Source organism: Hesperophylax consimilis, chromosome 9, assembly GCF_061612785.1.
Source record: "Hesperophylax consimilis isolate HC1 chromosome 9, BYU_Hcon_1.0, whole genome shotgun sequence".
In the NCBI taxonomy this organism is placed as follows: domain Eukaryota; kingdom Metazoa; phylum Arthropoda; class Insecta; order Trichoptera; family Limnephilidae; genus Hesperophylax; species Hesperophylax consimilis.
The window spans coordinates 7,149,210-7,168,933 of NC_142844.1; the positions used below are offsets into that span (position 1 = coordinate 7,149,210).

Consider the following 19,724-nt stretch of genomic DNA (forward strand, 5'->3'; position numbering starts at 1 on the left):
AAATGTAAATTCTTTATTTGTCAACAAAAAATATAATTTCAGCTACACAAATCCTACAGTTATAATATCCCGTGATTTGTCACGGGTCTGCGCTAGTAGATTATATTTTCGAAGTACGGGACGCGTGATAGTTGGCAATGCAAAAAGTTTTTTTAAAGCAAGCCTTAATCATTCTTACAATTTGAATTTGGAAAAGAATGTAAGCCAAAAAGAACAAGTACCTACCCATTTGAAAAGAATGAAAAATTTCCCGCCTTCCGTGCATATTTTAGCATTACTTCAATGCCGGAATGTCCTCGAACCGGGGATATTGGTTCAACGTCTCTAGGGTATTTTTTACACGGGACGAAACTTTTATGACATCCATTTTTAAATGTTCTAGTAAATATAATTTTACAAGATCCATCACACTTTGACAATATACTTCCTTTTAAAAATTAAACATCTATTCGGAAAACATTATCTATGCTACGTACGAACTGCAAAATTAATGCTGTTTTGATTGAAATGACCTACAAAAATGTTGACTAAATGATAGCTGATAACTGATTCTTTACCATCTTAATTCTACGTTTTGTCGTATGTCCTAGTTATTTATTATATTCTTAATATTAGTGTAAGAGCTCATCCATAGATGGCGCTAGATATTAGTCTATTATGTTATCCATTGATGTTTTTTCAATCAAATTTGATAATATAATTTAAAAATCTGCAACATTTTTTTTGGTTTTTGTTATTGTTACAGCAGTTTCGGCTTTCAAGGCCGTTTTCAAACTGTGGTTTTAACCACGTTTAGACGACTTATTTATATGATTCTATTTCACTCCCTCGCAATTTAAAATTATTTATTACCGGTTAAACCGATTGACAAATAAAATAATTGTGACAATAGATTTCATATTCTGTGGGGGTATTTTGAAGTCTTTTTTCCCAACATTAATGTTATCTTAATTGTTTAATAATAATTTTGCTGCTATTAATTTATTTAGATGTGTTATATTGTTTAGGTTTTGTGAAGAAAATTAGAATGTGACCATTGAGGGTGTTTAGCTGTCTAGTATTGTAGAGACCGAGTGTATAGTGAATAATGTAGGAATTTCAAGGTTCCAACCGTCTGCTAAGTAAGATATCAGAGCCCATTATCAATCTTCCACATTAAAGTGTTTTGTTGATTCGGAGTTTTATTTAATAAGATAGTTTGTAAGGAAACCTGGAGACAACAAATATGATAGCATTCAAGTAACGTTTTCGATTCTGAATGGGTGACCTTGTGTTACTGAAATTATTTTCCAATATTATATTAAGTTATTAGGTTATTACTAATCAGATTGGTGGATTGACAATAGGTATGCTTTTCCGCCACAAAAGAAAACAGACAGTTGAGGTATTGGATTTTTTTACTCTTTTCTCATTAATAAATAATGCAGGTAGTGTCGGTATTTTACAAGTAATATAATTTATCGAAGCATCCTAAACACTTGGTACTCTATTCTCTCCCGTAAAATTGGGTGACTTTGATCAATTTTTAAATTGAAACTAAATGATTATTTTATAAAATCATTTGTGAGGTATTTATTGCACGTGTTTAAACTACCGAAAACAATGTTTCAAAAGACTGAATATATTCATCTTTCGAAGCTGGAAAAAAACCAGTTCGAATATTCAAATAGTTAAGTATAAATATAATATATATCGATAGACACTGATATACTTTAAAAAATATAAATCACACAAAAATATCATAATCGTTGAGGAAATAAAAAATGTATTTACAATTTTCTCCGTCTCAATAAACTTATCTAAAAAAAAAACAGCTTCTCGATTCACCTATGTATAATGCCGGTGATAGCCGACGCTATAAGCGCGCTATTTTCTCGTAGCTTGGGGTACTGGACGGGAGTCCGCACAAGACTGTAGATTTAGGCGCCGGGTCCAAACCGTGTCTTCAACCGATGAGAATGCTCCTTTACGGCCGATGATGATGGTAGTAGTAATATTTGATGAAATCTGCCTCTCGCACCCAGGCTTGGTGAATGTTGGGCACTGGGTGTGCTGTCGTCTCTACTCGCTTCTGGCGTTGGCGGTTTTCCAGAGGAGGGCCGGCTTGTCTTGAGGAGGTAACACCAGAAGATCTTGGATCAGAAGACTTGGCGAGGTGAGGCAGATGTTGGGCAGGAGTCACTTGTAGATAAATAAAACGCTTGGTTTCGGTGGTAAAGATGAACTGATTTATTTTTAATTATGTGGCTGCTTATATTCAATTATCATGACTCGCGCCCGACATTGGGCTGGGAGCCCAAAGGTGGTGGGGGATTGTACCCGCGCCAATAATGAGTTTATATGCCCCGGCAAAATGTCGCATATTCATTTTGCCGGCAGCACAGGCGAAAGTAGTCGCTTAAATTTGCGAGTTAGAAAAGATTTTGAACGCTTACATGAATAACAATTACATAGTTTAAATGCATAGTAGTTATAAGAATGTGTATCTTGACAACTAGATTTTTTGTTTGCCAAGATACGACAAAAAATAAGAAATGTTTGTAAATAAATGTGTAAATATGATCTCAAAGCGATCAAATTTGTAAAACATTGTTAAGTTGGTATTTTTCCCAGGTCCCCCGTAACATAGCGCTCAGAAAGAGATAAGATTCACTATGATACGAGGTTCCTGGATTTTTGTACACGCAAAAAAGGTATAAAATATTGTTCAAAATTGGTTGTACATATGTGTGAAAAACAGCTTTTTTAATATCTCCTCAGCGGTAGTATATAGAAAATAGTGTTTATTTGACTACCGCCGAGGGGATGAACAAGTAAAATATAAACATTTGCAATATTTAAAAATTGATTTTTCCTAGTAAATTTTACATAGAAAAAATGCTGGACATCGATCCACGCGGCAGGTAAGCCGGCGATGCGGTATCGATGCCGTTCGTAGACAAAGTTTTTCATGCGGCCGGGAACAAAATGGCCAGTGGCGGGGAGTGATGATTTCGCCAGTGGCGTGGCGGGGAGTGATGATTTCGCCAGTGGCGTGGGGTAGGCACATTTTATAAATGTAAAACAGATTTAATGAAATTAAATAATGTGGTCAACTACGTCCGTTACACTTGGACTGTTTCAAAATATCGTTTGCCATATATTCCAATTGTCAGCCCCATAAATAAATGTTTGAATATACCAAAAATTTGAATAATTCATCAAATTTCAAAGTTGATTTTCAAGTTCTGTGAAGGTTCTATTCAACTTCTGTTTTTATTTCAGTTTAGTTTAAAAACTGGCCAGTTATGATATAATAGAATGAACATGACTAGAACCTTCACAGAACTTAAAAATCAACTTTGAAATTTGATGAATTGTTCAAATTTTTTGAAACAATCCATCCTTAGTATCGAAGCGTCACTGCACCTACATTTCCCAAATAATCATTAAAAAGAAAGAGTAATTTGCCTGGCAAAGAGAATTATTCAGATATTCGCGATGATCAAAGTCGCCCCCGATTTAAAAGTCACCCAATATTACGGTCCTGAAAAGTACAGTTACAGTTTTACTCAGTGTATTATTATGCTTAGTCAAACGGTACCTATACCATTCAGGTCAGTCATCGGCTACAATTCACCCCATGAAAAAAGTTTAGTATTCGGACATAAAACTGAACGCCAGGAGGTATGCAAATCGATTCCATTAATCTGTTTCTTACAACACGCCATTATGTATTATTTGCCGAAGGGTTCGTTTTTATTTACCACCACGGCTGATTGTCGTTTTGACTAGTTGCTTCCACACACGTACCGGCTAAAACAGCTTAAAATATTATATGGATATAAATGGTACCACACACGCGAAAATACGGTTTGAACCGTGTTTAAGATAAGTTGACCGGCAAGGTACATTGATGTCTACGTGTGTCATGCCATTTTTTTTGTAATATTTTCATCGAACTTTAGATTGGTCTGGCGTTTGACACGACATATGAAATTCTTGCTCTTAATCGGAATTAATTGAGGTTAGTTTTGAACTGAGGTAATATGATATGATATTTTAGTTTACTTTGGTAGTGGTCACGATCGCTTTCCTCTCTAGAGACAGTCATTTCAATGACCTTACCATTAGAAATATAAGCTTTTTACTTGCCTCGCCTACATAATATTTTAAGGGCTGAGATATGATATCAATATGAGTATTTTCCTCCAGGAAAATATCAATCCTTAACCTTTACCCATTATTACCTTTAGATTTTTAAAAAATGCCGGTCTTTGTATTTGATTTAAAAGAACAAACGATCTGAAGAGTAAAGAAAATATATATCACGCGCGATTATAAGGGAATTGACGGGGACGCCCGGGAAGATTTGACGCGACCAATCTTTCCAACAGACGGAAAGGTGCTTTGCTGATAATGGCCTATAACCTCTTGAACGATCACATCATCAATCCAGTGATTTTAGAAAAAGAAGCCCTTTATGTCCTTGGGAATTTTAAACTTAAACTTTCCTTGTTCATGCAGAACCAAACCGCCATTAGTAATGTCTATTTTCTTCTTTGTCGATTTTTTATCAATATTAAATTTGCTGAAAGAACACAACAAATGCGGACAACTAGAATTAGCTCTACATTGAACTTTGTGGCGGTACATAGTAAAATTTCTTTTGGTCAAAGAAATTATTTATATCAGGCAAAAATTACTTATGTTAAATATTCTTCCAAATCATATTAAGTCTATCAATTCCTAAGTTGGATTTAAAAAGTTAATTAAGGTTTATGTATTGACAGACGATTGTCTTAATATTTTTTCATCCTTGTCCTTTCTTGAATAATAAGATTTTATATAAGTCCCATCGAAGTCAAACTGAATGGCACCCTATCTGTCTTTATTATCTACTTTGCTTCTTCTTTTGGATAATGATTAATGATTAGTTATGGTTCAAATATTGTTACAATATACTGTCAAATTATCCATCTGGTAGCACATCTAATACTCATTTTTTCTTTAATTTTGAAATATTTTGTGTTTGTATGTAGAATTACTTTATGTTTGTGATACTCTTATGTTTGCTTCACTCAAATGTAAATTGTTAACCTCGATACAGGCTTAGTCCTAGTGAGGTTGATTTTATGTGAAAAAAAAGTGTTTTATGTATAGTGAGATGCAATAAATAAATAAATGCCCTCGCAAAAATTTTGGAGCTCTTAAATGAACTTACGCATGATGACATTTTCCATGTGAATATTTAAAAAAAATGAAAATGATAATAATTAAGTAACGAATATCGTATGTTATGTTGATACATGTTGATAATGTAATTATGTAAGTTTAGTGTAAAAGTAAAATAAAATCCATATACATCATTCAATAATACAGTATGGTATCGTTGCATGGGGGAGCTTACAAATCATCACTTTTTACCGCTGGAAATCACTCAAAGGCTGTTAATAAATTTTTTAATAAAAAAAACCATCAGACTACCCAACCTCACAACTTTTCCAAGACTTCCAAGTCCCAACACTAAAAAATACATATAATACGCTGCTTCAAATCCACAAAGATCTGTATAGGAAGTCACACCATGTCATGGCTCGTGTTGAGAGCAATAGACAAATACAATGGGTCGCTTACGGACTACATTAATGCACACCAGTTTTGCACAACACTATTACACGTACACTGAGTGGTGTGGTTTAATCAACTAACGACAGATATAAGGTTAGAACCGGACTATAGTAAATTCAAAAATAAAATAAACTTCACTACCTTAAATAATTTAGCGAAATAGAATGACTACACTATATTACTTTATATACAGGGTGTATCGGCACGTACCCGACAAACTTTAACCAACTATTCCTTAGCATATTTGGAGTAAAAAATCTTATGTGCACTTTGCTGTCCGGTAACGTTTTTTTTAATAAAAAATTTACTATTCATATTTTCACCACATGTCACCACTGTTTTATCCTTTATCAAAGTTTGAAAACCCATCTGGCAATATTTTATTTGAATTCCGTTGAATAATGCACGTGTGTACCTATATTGGCGAACTTTTACAATCACAACGAAATGGCACGGCACTATTCGTCTCATTTTTGACTATTATTATTTAGTGTGTGCGAAAGAGCGAAGACGCTTTTCGACATACTTGCTTATAACAGCTGTTTAACACGAAAAGCAATGCCAATGACAGTGATGTAGTGTGGAAATTTTATTTTTTTTTGTTTTTAATGGAAAAAAAAAATGCTACCGGACAGCAAAGTGCCCATAACATTTTTTATTGCAAATGTGCTAAGGAATAGCTGGTTAAAGTTTGTCGGGTTAGTGCCGATACACCCTGTATTATTATATAAAAAAATCTCTCTACTTTATATGTTTTTTATGATTTTTTATCTTCTATTTTCATATGTATGTTAAATTTTACCCTTTACACACGAGTTTTTCTTGTAAAGGAAAAAATGTTAACTTTTATCTGAAATATGTTCTTACTGTGTAAATTTAAATAAATAAAAAAAAAAAATCATAAAAGTAAATCGAAATACGAACAGTTTATCAAATTTTAAAGTTGATTTTCAAGTTCTATGAAGACTCTATTCACTGTGATAGAAGTCTATCCCCCATTCATGAAGGGCGTGCGATTCAAGATATAAGGGCTGGATGTTTCGCCCTCTAGAAAATTCTAAAACAGTCCAGAACATTCAAAAGTAATCGAGAGCATTCCACAAAATTCCAGAACATCGCGGAACATTCTGGAATGTTGTGAAATGTTCAGGAATAGTCTGGAAAGTTCGGGAACATCACAGATCATAATGAACTAAAAACGGGATTGCAGGCCGTTTCCTGACAAACTTTTAGTAAATTCGTAATCGTTACAATACATTGGTATCTCTAAATAGTATAAAGCTATCCGCGTCTGTCTGTTTGTGCGCTTAGTTCTTCTAAACTGTGCAACAGAGTTTGATAGGGTTTTCACTATAACATAGAGAATTTCTTCTTAAAAGTTTATATAATACATAGATTTTATATTTATTGAAATTAAATAAAAGTCGAGCAAAGCCGGGTTCACGTCAGGTAGTTAATAAATGAAAAGTTAATCGATTACTTGATTCGGGTCAAAAATAGTACGGAATGTACGAGTATGAGACTATACACGTGAATAAAACAAATAAACAAAGAGTCTGTTCCAATATGTGTGGCATTCCGTTATATCTGCCTACCCCGAAGGCGAAATATCGTGATGATAGTTGAAGGATTATTATAATTGGCTATTCAGATAAATTATTGTAAGTATCTAGGAGCCGAGACATTTGCATCGTTAGCATAAATAAATAGACTTTAAGCACCGTTATTCGTGGCCCTTAAAAGTAAATATTTCACGGTAGGCGTATGTACTAGGTATGTACGTTTTCCGTGATTTCCATTACCATTATTCCGGATTATACAACGGCATAGTACAATATATAATGTAAATGGTTATACATACGTTCGGCCCTTTTTAAACCTAGAATGCGAAGAAACTGGGTTGGTATAACCCACTTAGAGTAAGAAGCATTAACCCACCTTCAAGGTGAGCCTTAAGGCTTCTGCATTATGAATTTATTGATATACTTTACGAGTTGCTTTTAGGTACAGTAAATATTAACCCTCTTACTAATAAACGTGTTTTAAACCTTCCACAACTGATAGACAACCATTTACCCTACATAAATGTTAATTATCAATTGTGTAAAATTTAAGTAAGCTACCATTTTTAACAGCCGAACGAGAAATGTAACCTTTAATTTGGGCATAATTCTTCGTCTCGGTAATATTGGGTGAAACCACAGACATAGGAATTAATAGACGAGAAGATAATGGCGAGGGGTAAAATCAACTGTTGAAGAACGAAGGGAGTGAAGCTGACTGTGATTCGTCAATAAATCAATCTGACAGTAAATAGGCATCTCGCATTATAATATCACCATTTACTTCTTAAAAGTAAAATCTGCTTTTGAATGAATCGACATTTTTACATGGGAGCGCAAATTACTCGCCACGTTATGAACAAATTTGCGAAGTCCAAATTCGGCAAAAAAATTCGGTTCTATTTTCAGAGTCGAATATTTCGTTTAAGTATTTAGTTAAGACACTTTTATAAATGTTCATAATTTACTTCCCAGCAACCAACCAGCTTTGTGTTTTGCGTCCAGACGTTTCTCGATGTGATAGTAACAACTGATTTATATTATACAATGTGAATATGCTTAAAATAAAGTAAAATAATGCTTATATATGGAATGTAATACGACAATTGGGTTTATTCTCTTTTTCACATCTATTTTTACAAGTTTTCATAGTACAAGTCAACATTTTGCCGTGTTATTTCGTAAAATGAACCGATGATGCCTCGACCATAGTTCGCACAAGAATGATGACGTCACGTTTTCAAATTTCACTTGAGGCCATACGCGAGCACAGCTGGCTCCAATGGAACCGGTGTGGGGAGTGGGGATAATACGCTTTTAATCACTTAGGGCAGGTCTACTAATATTCATATGTCTATGGGTGAAACGGTTCCATGATAACTCAACACAGTGACAATTCAACACACTTTTAAAAAGTGATAAAAAGTCATTAGAAACGATGAAATATTTTTTTTTAACCTAACCTACTTAACCCAGTTAATTAAGTTTTTGTTTCATCACTATTATACTATTATACGTATCTCTAGTAAGAAGTCTAATTGAATATAACTCAGTAGTTTGGTCTCCATCTTACAAAATTCACATTAACAACATTGAGCGAATACAAAAAAATTTCTAGGTTTTAAAAGTTTTAAATTAAATATCCTTGTCGAAGACTTAAAATACAATTTCTTATTAAATACTCTAAAAGTACAGACATTAGAAGATAGACGTAAAATAAACGATTTAACGTTCTTATTCAAAATACTTAACTCTAAATTCGACTGTTGTGAACTCCTGCAACTTATAAACATACATACACCCACAGTAACAACACGACAAAATACAATATTCTACAGCAGCACACATAAGCGTAATTACATTGCCCACTCTCCGATACAACGACTTCACACCATGGGAAATCATTACTTGGGTGATGTTGACATATTCAATTCCAACTTGGCAAGTTTAGTGGATCATTTAAAACATTTATTTCAACAATACTCCTAAACACATCATGTAAACCTACAAATAGCTGTAATTTTCTGTTTTTGTTTCTTGTGTTTGTATGACGTGTTGCATAGCTTTTATCAAATGTAATTTTATTCTTATTTTTTATGTTTCAAAGTATCTGTCAAAATAAATTATACTACCAACCATGTAATGGTTGGTAGTATAATTTTAATTTGACGCCCGTAGTATAATTTTATTTAACGCCCTCTGGGCGTTAAATAAATAAATGAATAAATAATCACTTTCCATGACTTTATATAACTTTTTAAAGATGTGATGAATTATCATTGTGATGATTTGTCACCGAGTGAAACATGTAGGGTTCTGGATGCAGAGGGCTATTTCTACGCCTTGTGGCCAGGATTTCGTATATATCTCCGGCCCCTCATGCGGTGGCATTTTATCTGTGCGTGTGAGCGACGTATTTACATTACAGTGACATACACTCATTGAACGTCTACACAAAGTGTTGTTTCTTCGAAGTTTTGCAGATAAATTATTAGGTTTTTATTAAAAAACACTAAAAGCGGTGAAGGCTCTTCAAATAAAACATAGACTTTGCAGGGCCCATGTATTTAATAAACCAATTTAAGCAAATTATATGGTGTCACAAATAAAACCTGTAACCTTCCGAATGTTTCAATGCATATACCATTGCAATACGAAAGTCATCATTAACTGTTGAAATCATTAATGTTTTTTTTGGCTGATAATGTTGATTCCATTTCCTCCTTTGTAGCCAACGTTTTTTCTAATCGGAAAGATGTGATGGACACTAACGCTGTCCGAAACGTTGACTAAATAAGGAGGAATCGCAACACGGCATAATACCCCAAAAATAAATCACAATAATACTTTCGGCCATTTAATTATTGAAGACGATATTAGCGATTTCTAAACGAAAATCTGAAACGGAAAAATCAGAAAAGGATACGGTCACATCTAGGACTCGAACCCAGGACCCTTGTCTTCCCGGGACACCGGGTTTTACTCAATAAAGTTATTCCGAAAAATAAATACTTTCGGCTGTCGAAATCAATTAAACTCATATTTATTGTGTTACAAATTATCCCAACGAGATCATAGTGCGAACGACTCATTAAACTTTTTCTGAAGAACTTTTTCTTGAACCCCCCCTCAAACTCATTACATATTTTTGTTATAAGCAATAATTAGTCATTAGAGCGATACAAAAAAATCTTGACTTATAAACATTAGTTTTTCATGAAAAAAAAATATATATTTGAAAAGTCAAAATATTTCACCAACAAATGTAGATATAATATGTCTCGACGCCATCTAGTGGGAAATTTAGCACTAACAAAGCCTTTCCTACAAAATAAAGTTGGTTGTTTTCAGGTGGAAAAATATAATAAGCCGTAATTGTTGATTGAAGTACAAGTACATATTGAATTATTTGGCGTGTTGGAAATAAGCCAACTCTTATTAATTTAATTCCCGTTGCCGGCATTTAGTTTTACTCGGGAGATATTTTCAATTTGTATGAATATTTCAAGCGACTTATTATTGCTTATAATAATTTGTTATCCTTTGTGCTATGCATAAAAAACCTTGTCTTATAAACATTAGTTTATTATTAAAAAAATAAAAATATTTTTGACTTTGTAATTCAGTCAATTTATCATCAAAATAACCTAGACACATCTCTAGTTAACGCGTCGATATGATGGCACCAGTATAATATATTATGGTTGGCTAACTAATGTAAACTGGATTATCTCAGTCCTTATTGGACAGCTGATCTTCAATGAGGTATTCAAGTGCATTACGTAAAATACATACCTATGTGCCTTCGCGATAGTGTAAGAGGTCATACAATAACCGATTCTCGATTACAACACTATATCACAGGAAACCATTGGCGTGCGGTTTATTTTGATTGCCTATTCAATCTGCGACGCAGGTATTATTTCTGATTTGAAATGCACTACGTAGAACGAATTGTTTCCCCGATTTGAATAGTTTACGGAATAAACTGTCCGCACTTTTCTTCATTTAGCCCATCTAATTCTCACATTAACAGATCCCTTCCTTCGACCCTTTCTTAATCTGTCACAACGTCAATCTATCATAGTTTGCATAATTTACAGTTTTTACACATAATTGGACCAATATTGATAAAACAAAAAAATCTGCCATTTCTGATAAAGAATCCGTTATTCCCATTGACTAACCATTATTTCTTATCTTTTAACACCGTTTTAGGGGCTTTTACACATGAACGGTGTTCAAAATGATGTACGAATATATTAAGGCGATGCCATACGTAGTAATGCAAAATCATGTGTTTTTGGTTTGAAAATTTGGTCGCCTAGAAATGTTTCAGATGCTTTAATTAAATACTGCGAGAAGAATACATCCTGGCCTTTGAAATAATCGAGTACTTTTTAGATAAGCCTTTTTATAAGCCCAGAAAAAAATAATATGAAGACTGCTTTAAAGTTCAAAATCTCCTACTTACGAACCCATTTTCAGCTATGGTTTTATTGTATAACGTGGCATATTAAGTCATTTATAAAATGATCAAAAAACATTTAAATATTTATGCATGAACATCCACAAAATAAAATAAAAGGCACTTTTTGGCCAAGTTTTTTTCTTGCATAAATCAAAACAGGTGGATGGTGTGAGGCGGGAATTTAAGCTTTATCGCCATCTACGTAAGGTGTGTTATTGATAGCGGCTCGATTCAAAATATTACACGACGTAGTGCATTGCCTTAAAATGGAAATATTTACTTCACTATGCATTAATATAAAATTGACTGGACATTGACTGGATACTTATTCCATCAACCTTCAATGTAATCATATATCTATAAATAAGAATGTCTAGTGCGGAAGGAGTATATTTTATTTTTATACAAATCCACAGTTTGTTTCCGGGGTTTATGAAAATATTAATATTCGATCCTTTAAACAAAAGAAAGGTCACTGAATACGTCTGATTTCGAAAAAATCTGTGTAAAGCCCGTGTAACTTCAGTTAATGGTTTTATAACATTAATTCAGTCAGTGCTGTCGCTAAGTAAGCTTCACTATTTAAAATCACTTCACGGTTCATAATTTAATACGCTTGCGGTAACACACAAATCAGCAGTAACTACGAGTATCAACAACAATCACACCCATTTGCAAACTGTCGTTACTCGGTGGCACTGACTTGATCACGTGACGCTTCAAAATTCGTATTCGTAGCGCGTCTAGGCATGTAGGTATTCTAGTAGGCATCGGTTCTAATATGACGTACAATTTTCCTGTATTTTACGAACGAGGAAAGTGACAAATTACCCGTCAACGGATTGAACAGTTTTTGGCACTAATTTTGTGAAAAAATAAAAAGAAAGATTTGGCAAAAAAAGTCACTTTAATTTTCATTAATACTTTTTATTTTTGTGTATTTTTTTTGTTAAGAAACATTAATCGACATTTTGACAAATTGCACAGTTGTATAATTTTTCACCATACGCGCACGTAGAAAAATTACTAATTTTGAATATTACTAATTTATTAAGAATCTTTTCGAATTATTAGTTATCCGGTTAAAAACGGGGTTGCAAGCCCATAAAAAAAGAATTGATAGGGTTCCTAATAATCTGTTTGTAAAATATGAACGTATTATCACGAGTTTGGAACTCGGGTTCGTATAAATCATAATATTTCCGCATCTTGTAATTGTATATTATCGAGGCAAGTGCAGATGCATGAACACGTGTTTCGATGTGTTAGTAATTTACTAAAAAAATATCAGAAAACGACCTGCAATCCCGTTTTTAACTGGATTAACGATAATTTGAAGTAATTTTTATTATCAGAAACAGAAAAAGACACAGAAAATAATAAGAAAACAGTCACAACTAGAAATCGAACCCAGGGTCTCTTGTCTTTGCGGCATTTAAATTTGAATTTGAAACATGAGATCGACAAATAAAACGCTGTCCCGGTAAGACAATAGTTATCGTGTAGTGACCGTTATCTTAACTGTGTGTTGTAACAGAATACAGAGCGTTAAAATGATTTTAGGTATTACACAAAAAAATGTATTACATTTTTAAAGTGTACCGTTTATTCCAGAACTGGGACGGTATGCTTGTTAATGTAACATTTCAAAATTACATTGGTAGTAATCCCAATAAAATTATATTTGCACGCCACTGAACAATATATCGAAAGCACTCCGTATAATGAGGGTTCTGTACCACTCCTTGGTAAGATGGAAATATGAGGTCAATAAATTGCACAACTGACCTTCACACAATCCCACCTGGTTAACGGTGACTTTTACATTGAACTGGCTTTAAACAAAACACAACACCAAAACTATTAATAGATCCATACACGGGTCTAGTGAACACCGAACAATGGAGCTCAGTTTAATTACCTGTCAACTGAACAGACAAAACCCTAGAAGTGTGATCAGAACGAATATGAAAAATAACTGTCTTCTACTGTCTATATGACTTCTATGTCCCAAGTCACAGTATTGAAATTTTTTTAACCACTCAAGAAAGAATTTTGTTTTTATTTTTGAAAAAATTATAGTGTATACAACAGAGGGTTAAAATAAATAAATAAAAAATACAAAGAATAAATACCAATCGTCAAATTACTCAGTACAACAGTATGCACACGGAGAAAAATCGATTTTTGCCTAACGATAAATTAACAGGCCGTATCAGTAAACATTAATTTAATAATGTTTTATCGATAAACGTTGATAATATATCATGCAATACAAATAATTTTCGTTATTATGCAAAAATTTTAGGATTTTCGTGAACACATATTCCGACATCATGATAATATATTCGTAATTTAAAAACAACACTTATCAGGAAACCTGTTAATTCATTCTTAAGGCCTACAATTCCTTTTTTACCGGAATTACCAATAATTTTAAGAAATTCTTATTAAATTAGCAATAGTTATTTTTCTTCGTGTAACCATAAAGGCCTCATTACTAAACGTGTTTTAAATTTTACACAACTGATAATAAAGTATTTATGTATCAGAAATGGTTCTTATATTTTTTAAATGCGTTTATTAGTAAAGGAGTAAGTTTGTAAAAAAAGTCAGTAAATTTTTGGTCAAGGAAAGTTAAGTGCTATCAAGAGATTCGAGAATTTTTGAGATGTTGGGAGAAGGTTAAGTTGATACTTTGTAAAGGAATATGGAAAGTTTTGTGGTTTCTTAGTGGACGGTGATTGATATTGATGACGTTAAATATGTTAATTTTCAGCATGGGTAAAGAAAAATTGAGCTTCCTTCTGGCCAACGGACAAGTACATTTATCTCTTCGCTGCCTGTCAGTGTTTTGATGAGGTCTGTGGAACCACTTTGGAATCGAAACCGCCTCCCTTTTGAAGAGTAATTTTAAAATAACAAAGGGTTGTTTGGGACCGTTCGCAACAACAGGGTGCCTTCTAGCTAAACCTCCTAGACCAGAAAGTCGGAACACTGAATCAAATCGGCCTCCTAACTTGTATGAGAATCTCAAAATTTAATTTTTTTTTTTTAGATTATAAATACGAATATATTCTTTTTTTTTGTAAAATCTCATGCAAATTAGGAGGCCGCTTTGAATGAGTATCCCGGCCTTGTGATCTAGGAGGTTTTGCTTCTGGGCGTCGCACAGCGAGGGGAATTGGGTTTACGTAAGTTATTTTAAAACGGAGCAGGGGATCGGTTTCATTATTTATTTATTTTAATTTGCACACTATAAAATTAAGAAATACACATTAAAAGTTACAAATGAGCCAATAAAGTCTTGTTTAACCTAAAGAAAAAACTAAGTATCTTGTAAAAAATTAACTTTAGTTATACCCAAGTTGCCGTTTCCTAGAATTTACAGCACCCTTGAGATAATACTAAAATAGTTGTAATAGCGCCATAAAAATCAACCAGTAAAAACATTTATTTTTACTTATGTTATTATATCTATATAATTTTATTTTTTTGATTGACTGAGGATTTAACCTTCATCCCCGGGGACGCTATCACTCAAGCCAAATCCTAATTGGACGGTACTGTGTTTTATTTCATACATTAACTGCTGCATTTAAAATGTCATCCAATTTAAGAGAAATGCGTGTGCGCGCGAGCGTGTGTTCATGAGTGCCAACAAAAGTTGCATTTTCACAGACAACGAGTCTATCTGCCGAGTCACAGCTCGATAGAATGTCGGGAAGTGGATTAATATCAACTTCCAAGATTTCACTTCTTTCATTTATTCATTCAACCACAAAAAAAGTCTAAATTCAAAAAATTTACTTAAAAGATAAATTCCAGTGACACTATTTCCCGACAGCATGTGGGTGAAGCAGTTAATTCAGTACTCAACACAAAATGAACTTCAAGTGACATTATATCCCGACAGCATGTGGGTGAAGCAGTTAATTCAGTACCCAACACAAATTGAACTTCAAGTAACATTATATCCCAATAGCATGTGGGTGAAGCAGTTAATTCAGTACCCAACACAAAATGAACTTCAAGTGACATTATATCCCGACAGCATGTGGGTGAAGCAGTTAATTCAGTACCCAACACAAAATAAAGTATACAATGGAAAGCGATATTATTTATTACACAGCAATAATATTTTAAAGCAATATTAAAGCAACACGGAGATCGAAACAAGACTGAGGGCAATTAGTCCAACAGCGAGAATTAGTTCTTCAGACAGCAGTTTGAGTGACGTACCCCACAAGAGAGAAATGGGACACGGTTCCAGGCCAGGGGGGGTTCAAGAAAACAGAAACTAATCTGGTTCACAGATGGGTCCAAGATGGAGGAGGGAACAGGGGCTGGGGTCTGTTTACAGGGTTCCAAGAGGGAACTAAGTATACCTCTAGGAACACATTGCACGGTATTTCAAGCTGAGATGGAGGACATCTTAGCCTGTGCACAGGAGAACATATGTACCGGGTACAGGAATAAAGAACATAGGCATATGCTCGATAGCCAGGCAGCCCTAATGGATCTGGAAAGTTACCGATCGACTCCAGACTGGTGATGGAATGCCAGACCATTCTTGAAGAACTTGCTACCATCAATAAAATAACCCTGATTTGGGTACCAGGACATAGAGGAATTGAGGTCAATGAGTGGGTTGATGGACTAGTAAGGAAATGGGCGAAAGCACCACTTGAGGGAGCCACGCCGGCCGTCGGAGTAGCAGCTTGCCACACCAACATACATATTGAAAGGTGGGTCCAATCCCGGCACTGGGAGGAATGGGAAAAGGCAACCGGAATGAGGCGATCCAAAGTACTTATAAATGTACCAGACCCAAGGCGAACCAGACAACTACTCAATATGGACAGAAACTCACTGAGGGAACTGGTAGGACTACTAACGGAACACTGCCATCTCAGGAGACACATACAATTGTTAGGAGTGGAAAACCAACAGATGCAGGAAATGTGAAGAGGATGAAGAGACTCCAATTTACCTTTGGTGACAATGTCCCGCCCTGTTGGGAACAAGGCTCAGATACCTGGGAAGACACATTGACAACCCTGATGAACTTTATAAAAAGGACCGGATTACTGTTAAAGGAATGAGGTAAAATGGGAGATAGCACAATAGGCCTATGGGGCAAAATGGGCCCAATATCATTTCTTTAGTCGGTAGAACTTTTCGGTGCTCTCTCGGCTATTCCACTGAAATATAAAACCAATTTAAACTTGGAAAACCTTAAGCAAGTTGTATTTTTAAATGCGGCAACTATCTCGATGGATGATGGCCTCAGGGGACGAATAGATATTTTTGACACGAAGATCAGATGAACAAAAGGAATTCCAGAAGAATGAAACAAGTTAAGAAAGTCCAAGAAAGACGTGGTAAGATCGAGGGAATAAAATATGTCCGTCAGGCCAAGACAATAAACTGAACAAACGGAATAATATATGAGACGATTATTTACTCACTTTGGCGGGAAGGGTATTTCTGCGTTTTACGACGGTCGTACTTGAAGGGCTTTTGACATTGCTGCCCGATAAAACTATACGAAAATTGTATACCTTTTTATCTTTTTATAAGGATCCCAACTGTAAATATGTATTATTTATAGTTGGGATATTTGGTTATTTATAGTTATATTCTTATCTTCTTGTCTCTTGTGTGGAAGAATATTTAATCAAAAGGAAACTATACTAAACCTGAAGAATGAGTAATAAATCCTCGCGCTTATAAGATTATAAAACAAAGACTTTTCTCTACTTTCTATAAATATAATACGCTATAAGCAATAATTAGTCGTCTGAAAAATCAATACAAATTGAAAATATCTCCCGATTAAAAATAAATGTCGCCAACGGGAAATGAACCCGTGCATTCTGATGTCCGGTCAGGTGCTCTGAAACCACTGAGCTATGTCGGCTTTTTCCAACCCGCCAAATGATTCAATATGTACTAGTACCTCAAATCAATAATTACTGCTTATTATATTATTTCCACCTGTAAACAACCAACATTATTTTTGTAAGAAAGGCTTTGTTAGTGCTAAATTTCCCACTAGATGGCGTCGAGACATATAATATCTTCATTTATTGGTGAAATATTTTTGACTAAATATTTTTGACAAGTCAAAAATATTTCATGAATAAATGATGATATTATTGCTTATAATCATTTGTTATCCTTTATGCTATTCATAAAACCTTGTCTTATAAACATTAGTTTATCATTGAAAAATAATATAATACGCGTTTATCAAAGATGTAAACCCTATCAAAATCCGTTGCGTAGTTTAGAAGAACTAAGCGCACTTTACTTTATACTATTTAAAGATTTGCGCAAAAGCGAAAACCATTTTTTTGTAATAAATATAATAAAATACGAGTACATACATTTTTTGCACATAAAACATCACTAAATGGCAAAAAATGAATATAACTTCAGTTTATGGAGTTTTATTACAAAGTACCTAGGCTTTAATTTCAGACAGTACTTTTATTGGGGTGTGGTTACTACATTGTTACAAAAATCCTTCAAATACATGTATTATTTGTAAGTGTTATTACATGTGTTATTTGTGTGTATTATTTTCAAATATATAGCGGTAAAAAGAAAAATCAATTTTTCCATCCATCGGGGCTTTATTTTTGCCCGCTTGGTGTGTGGTAATATGGATGAATAGATTCGTTTGCTAAAAATTGGCAAACCATTTAACTGAAAAATAACAATTAAAAGAAATCAAAGACTTTGCATGTTTCTTTTCATTTTGTTGGCAATGCATTTGGGGGTAATGGGGCAGCTTATCTCTTGTAAACAACCAACTTTAGGAAAACCTGTGCTTGGCTTTTCTTGGCTAAGTTGCACGATGCAATCTCGAAAAGCGTTTTTTGGCGCAGTGCGAGAGATGAGTAATAAATAGAAATAAGAAATAATCATTTTAAGTTAATTATAATATGTTTGAATTTTCTTCTACAAATGATCTTTCCGAAACAGAGCCAAAAAGTGTTTTAGAAAACAAAACTATCAATCAACAGTATTTCGGATCGGTGTTGTAATGGATTATCTTCTTCACTGAACAACTCCAAATCTAGAGAAATGTGACATTTGGAGGAAAACTGATGTCGCCAATACGGACAAAACCTTTCGATTCTAAGGCCTCAAAATGGCTACTGAAATTGAAGAAAGAAATCCGATTTTTTTTTTATTAAATCCACTGGAAGTAAGATAAAAATTTCCTTACTTACCTTACACGCAAACATACAAGCTAACAACACAACATATCTTAAGTTTTAGATCTTCAATATTCTAGCAAATGACGAATAAATAATACGGTTACATTTCATTTCGATGAACGTTAATCTTATCCTAGCGAGTTTATAACAGCATGAAGGATTTTAAAATTGATTCCTGAGAATATTTGGAGTAAAAATGTTCATTTCATCTGATGATTTTAAACAACAAAAAAAATCCTTCACACGTCGCCAATGGGTACAGCCTAGCTGGTCACGTGATATCCGTCTCATTCTGGCAGCACGGTAACAAATGAGACAGAACGATCAAAATGACAGCTACTTTTTTAACTCCAAATTTTCTCAGCAATCGCTCTTTAAAATCCTTCCAGTTCGTGCTGATACACCCTGTATACCTACTGAAATTAAGTTTTATACCGAAGAAAATAAGTGCTTAGTTATAAAAGAAATTGACGCATTTTATTACGCACCTTATTGTGGAACAATAAAGTCAGGTATTTGACTCCGTCAGTGTAAAGCGAGGCTGACATATTAGAGTAGTTTAAAAGAACATGTATTGGTTTGATCTGTCTCTCATATCCCAGCTCCCAATTAATAAACATGCATCCTTGAGCTCTGTACTCGGTTACAAATAAACTAAGTACCTATTCAATCTCAGGGTATCATTCTAGGAATGATCCCAAAACCTTAACATAATAGTGGAACACCCTTTAACCGTATTATAACAGTGGCGCAGCCGGTAGGATGATTGGCAAATGTGTCTAGCTATAAAAGGTTAAACTTTCTAAAAAAAACCTAAGACAGTTAAATTCGATTAAAATACTAACTATT

At 34.0% G+C, this 19,724-nt stretch overlaps 1 protein-coding gene across 1 annotated transcript in view; it reads right to left on the reverse strand.

Annotated features, from left to right (window-relative positions):
• The window catches only part of LOC149420850 (serine/threonine-protein kinase NIM1-like), a 139,235-nt gene that overhangs the window by 66,980 nt on the left and 52,531 nt on the right, over window positions 1–19,724 (reverse strand). The window lies entirely within an intron of this gene.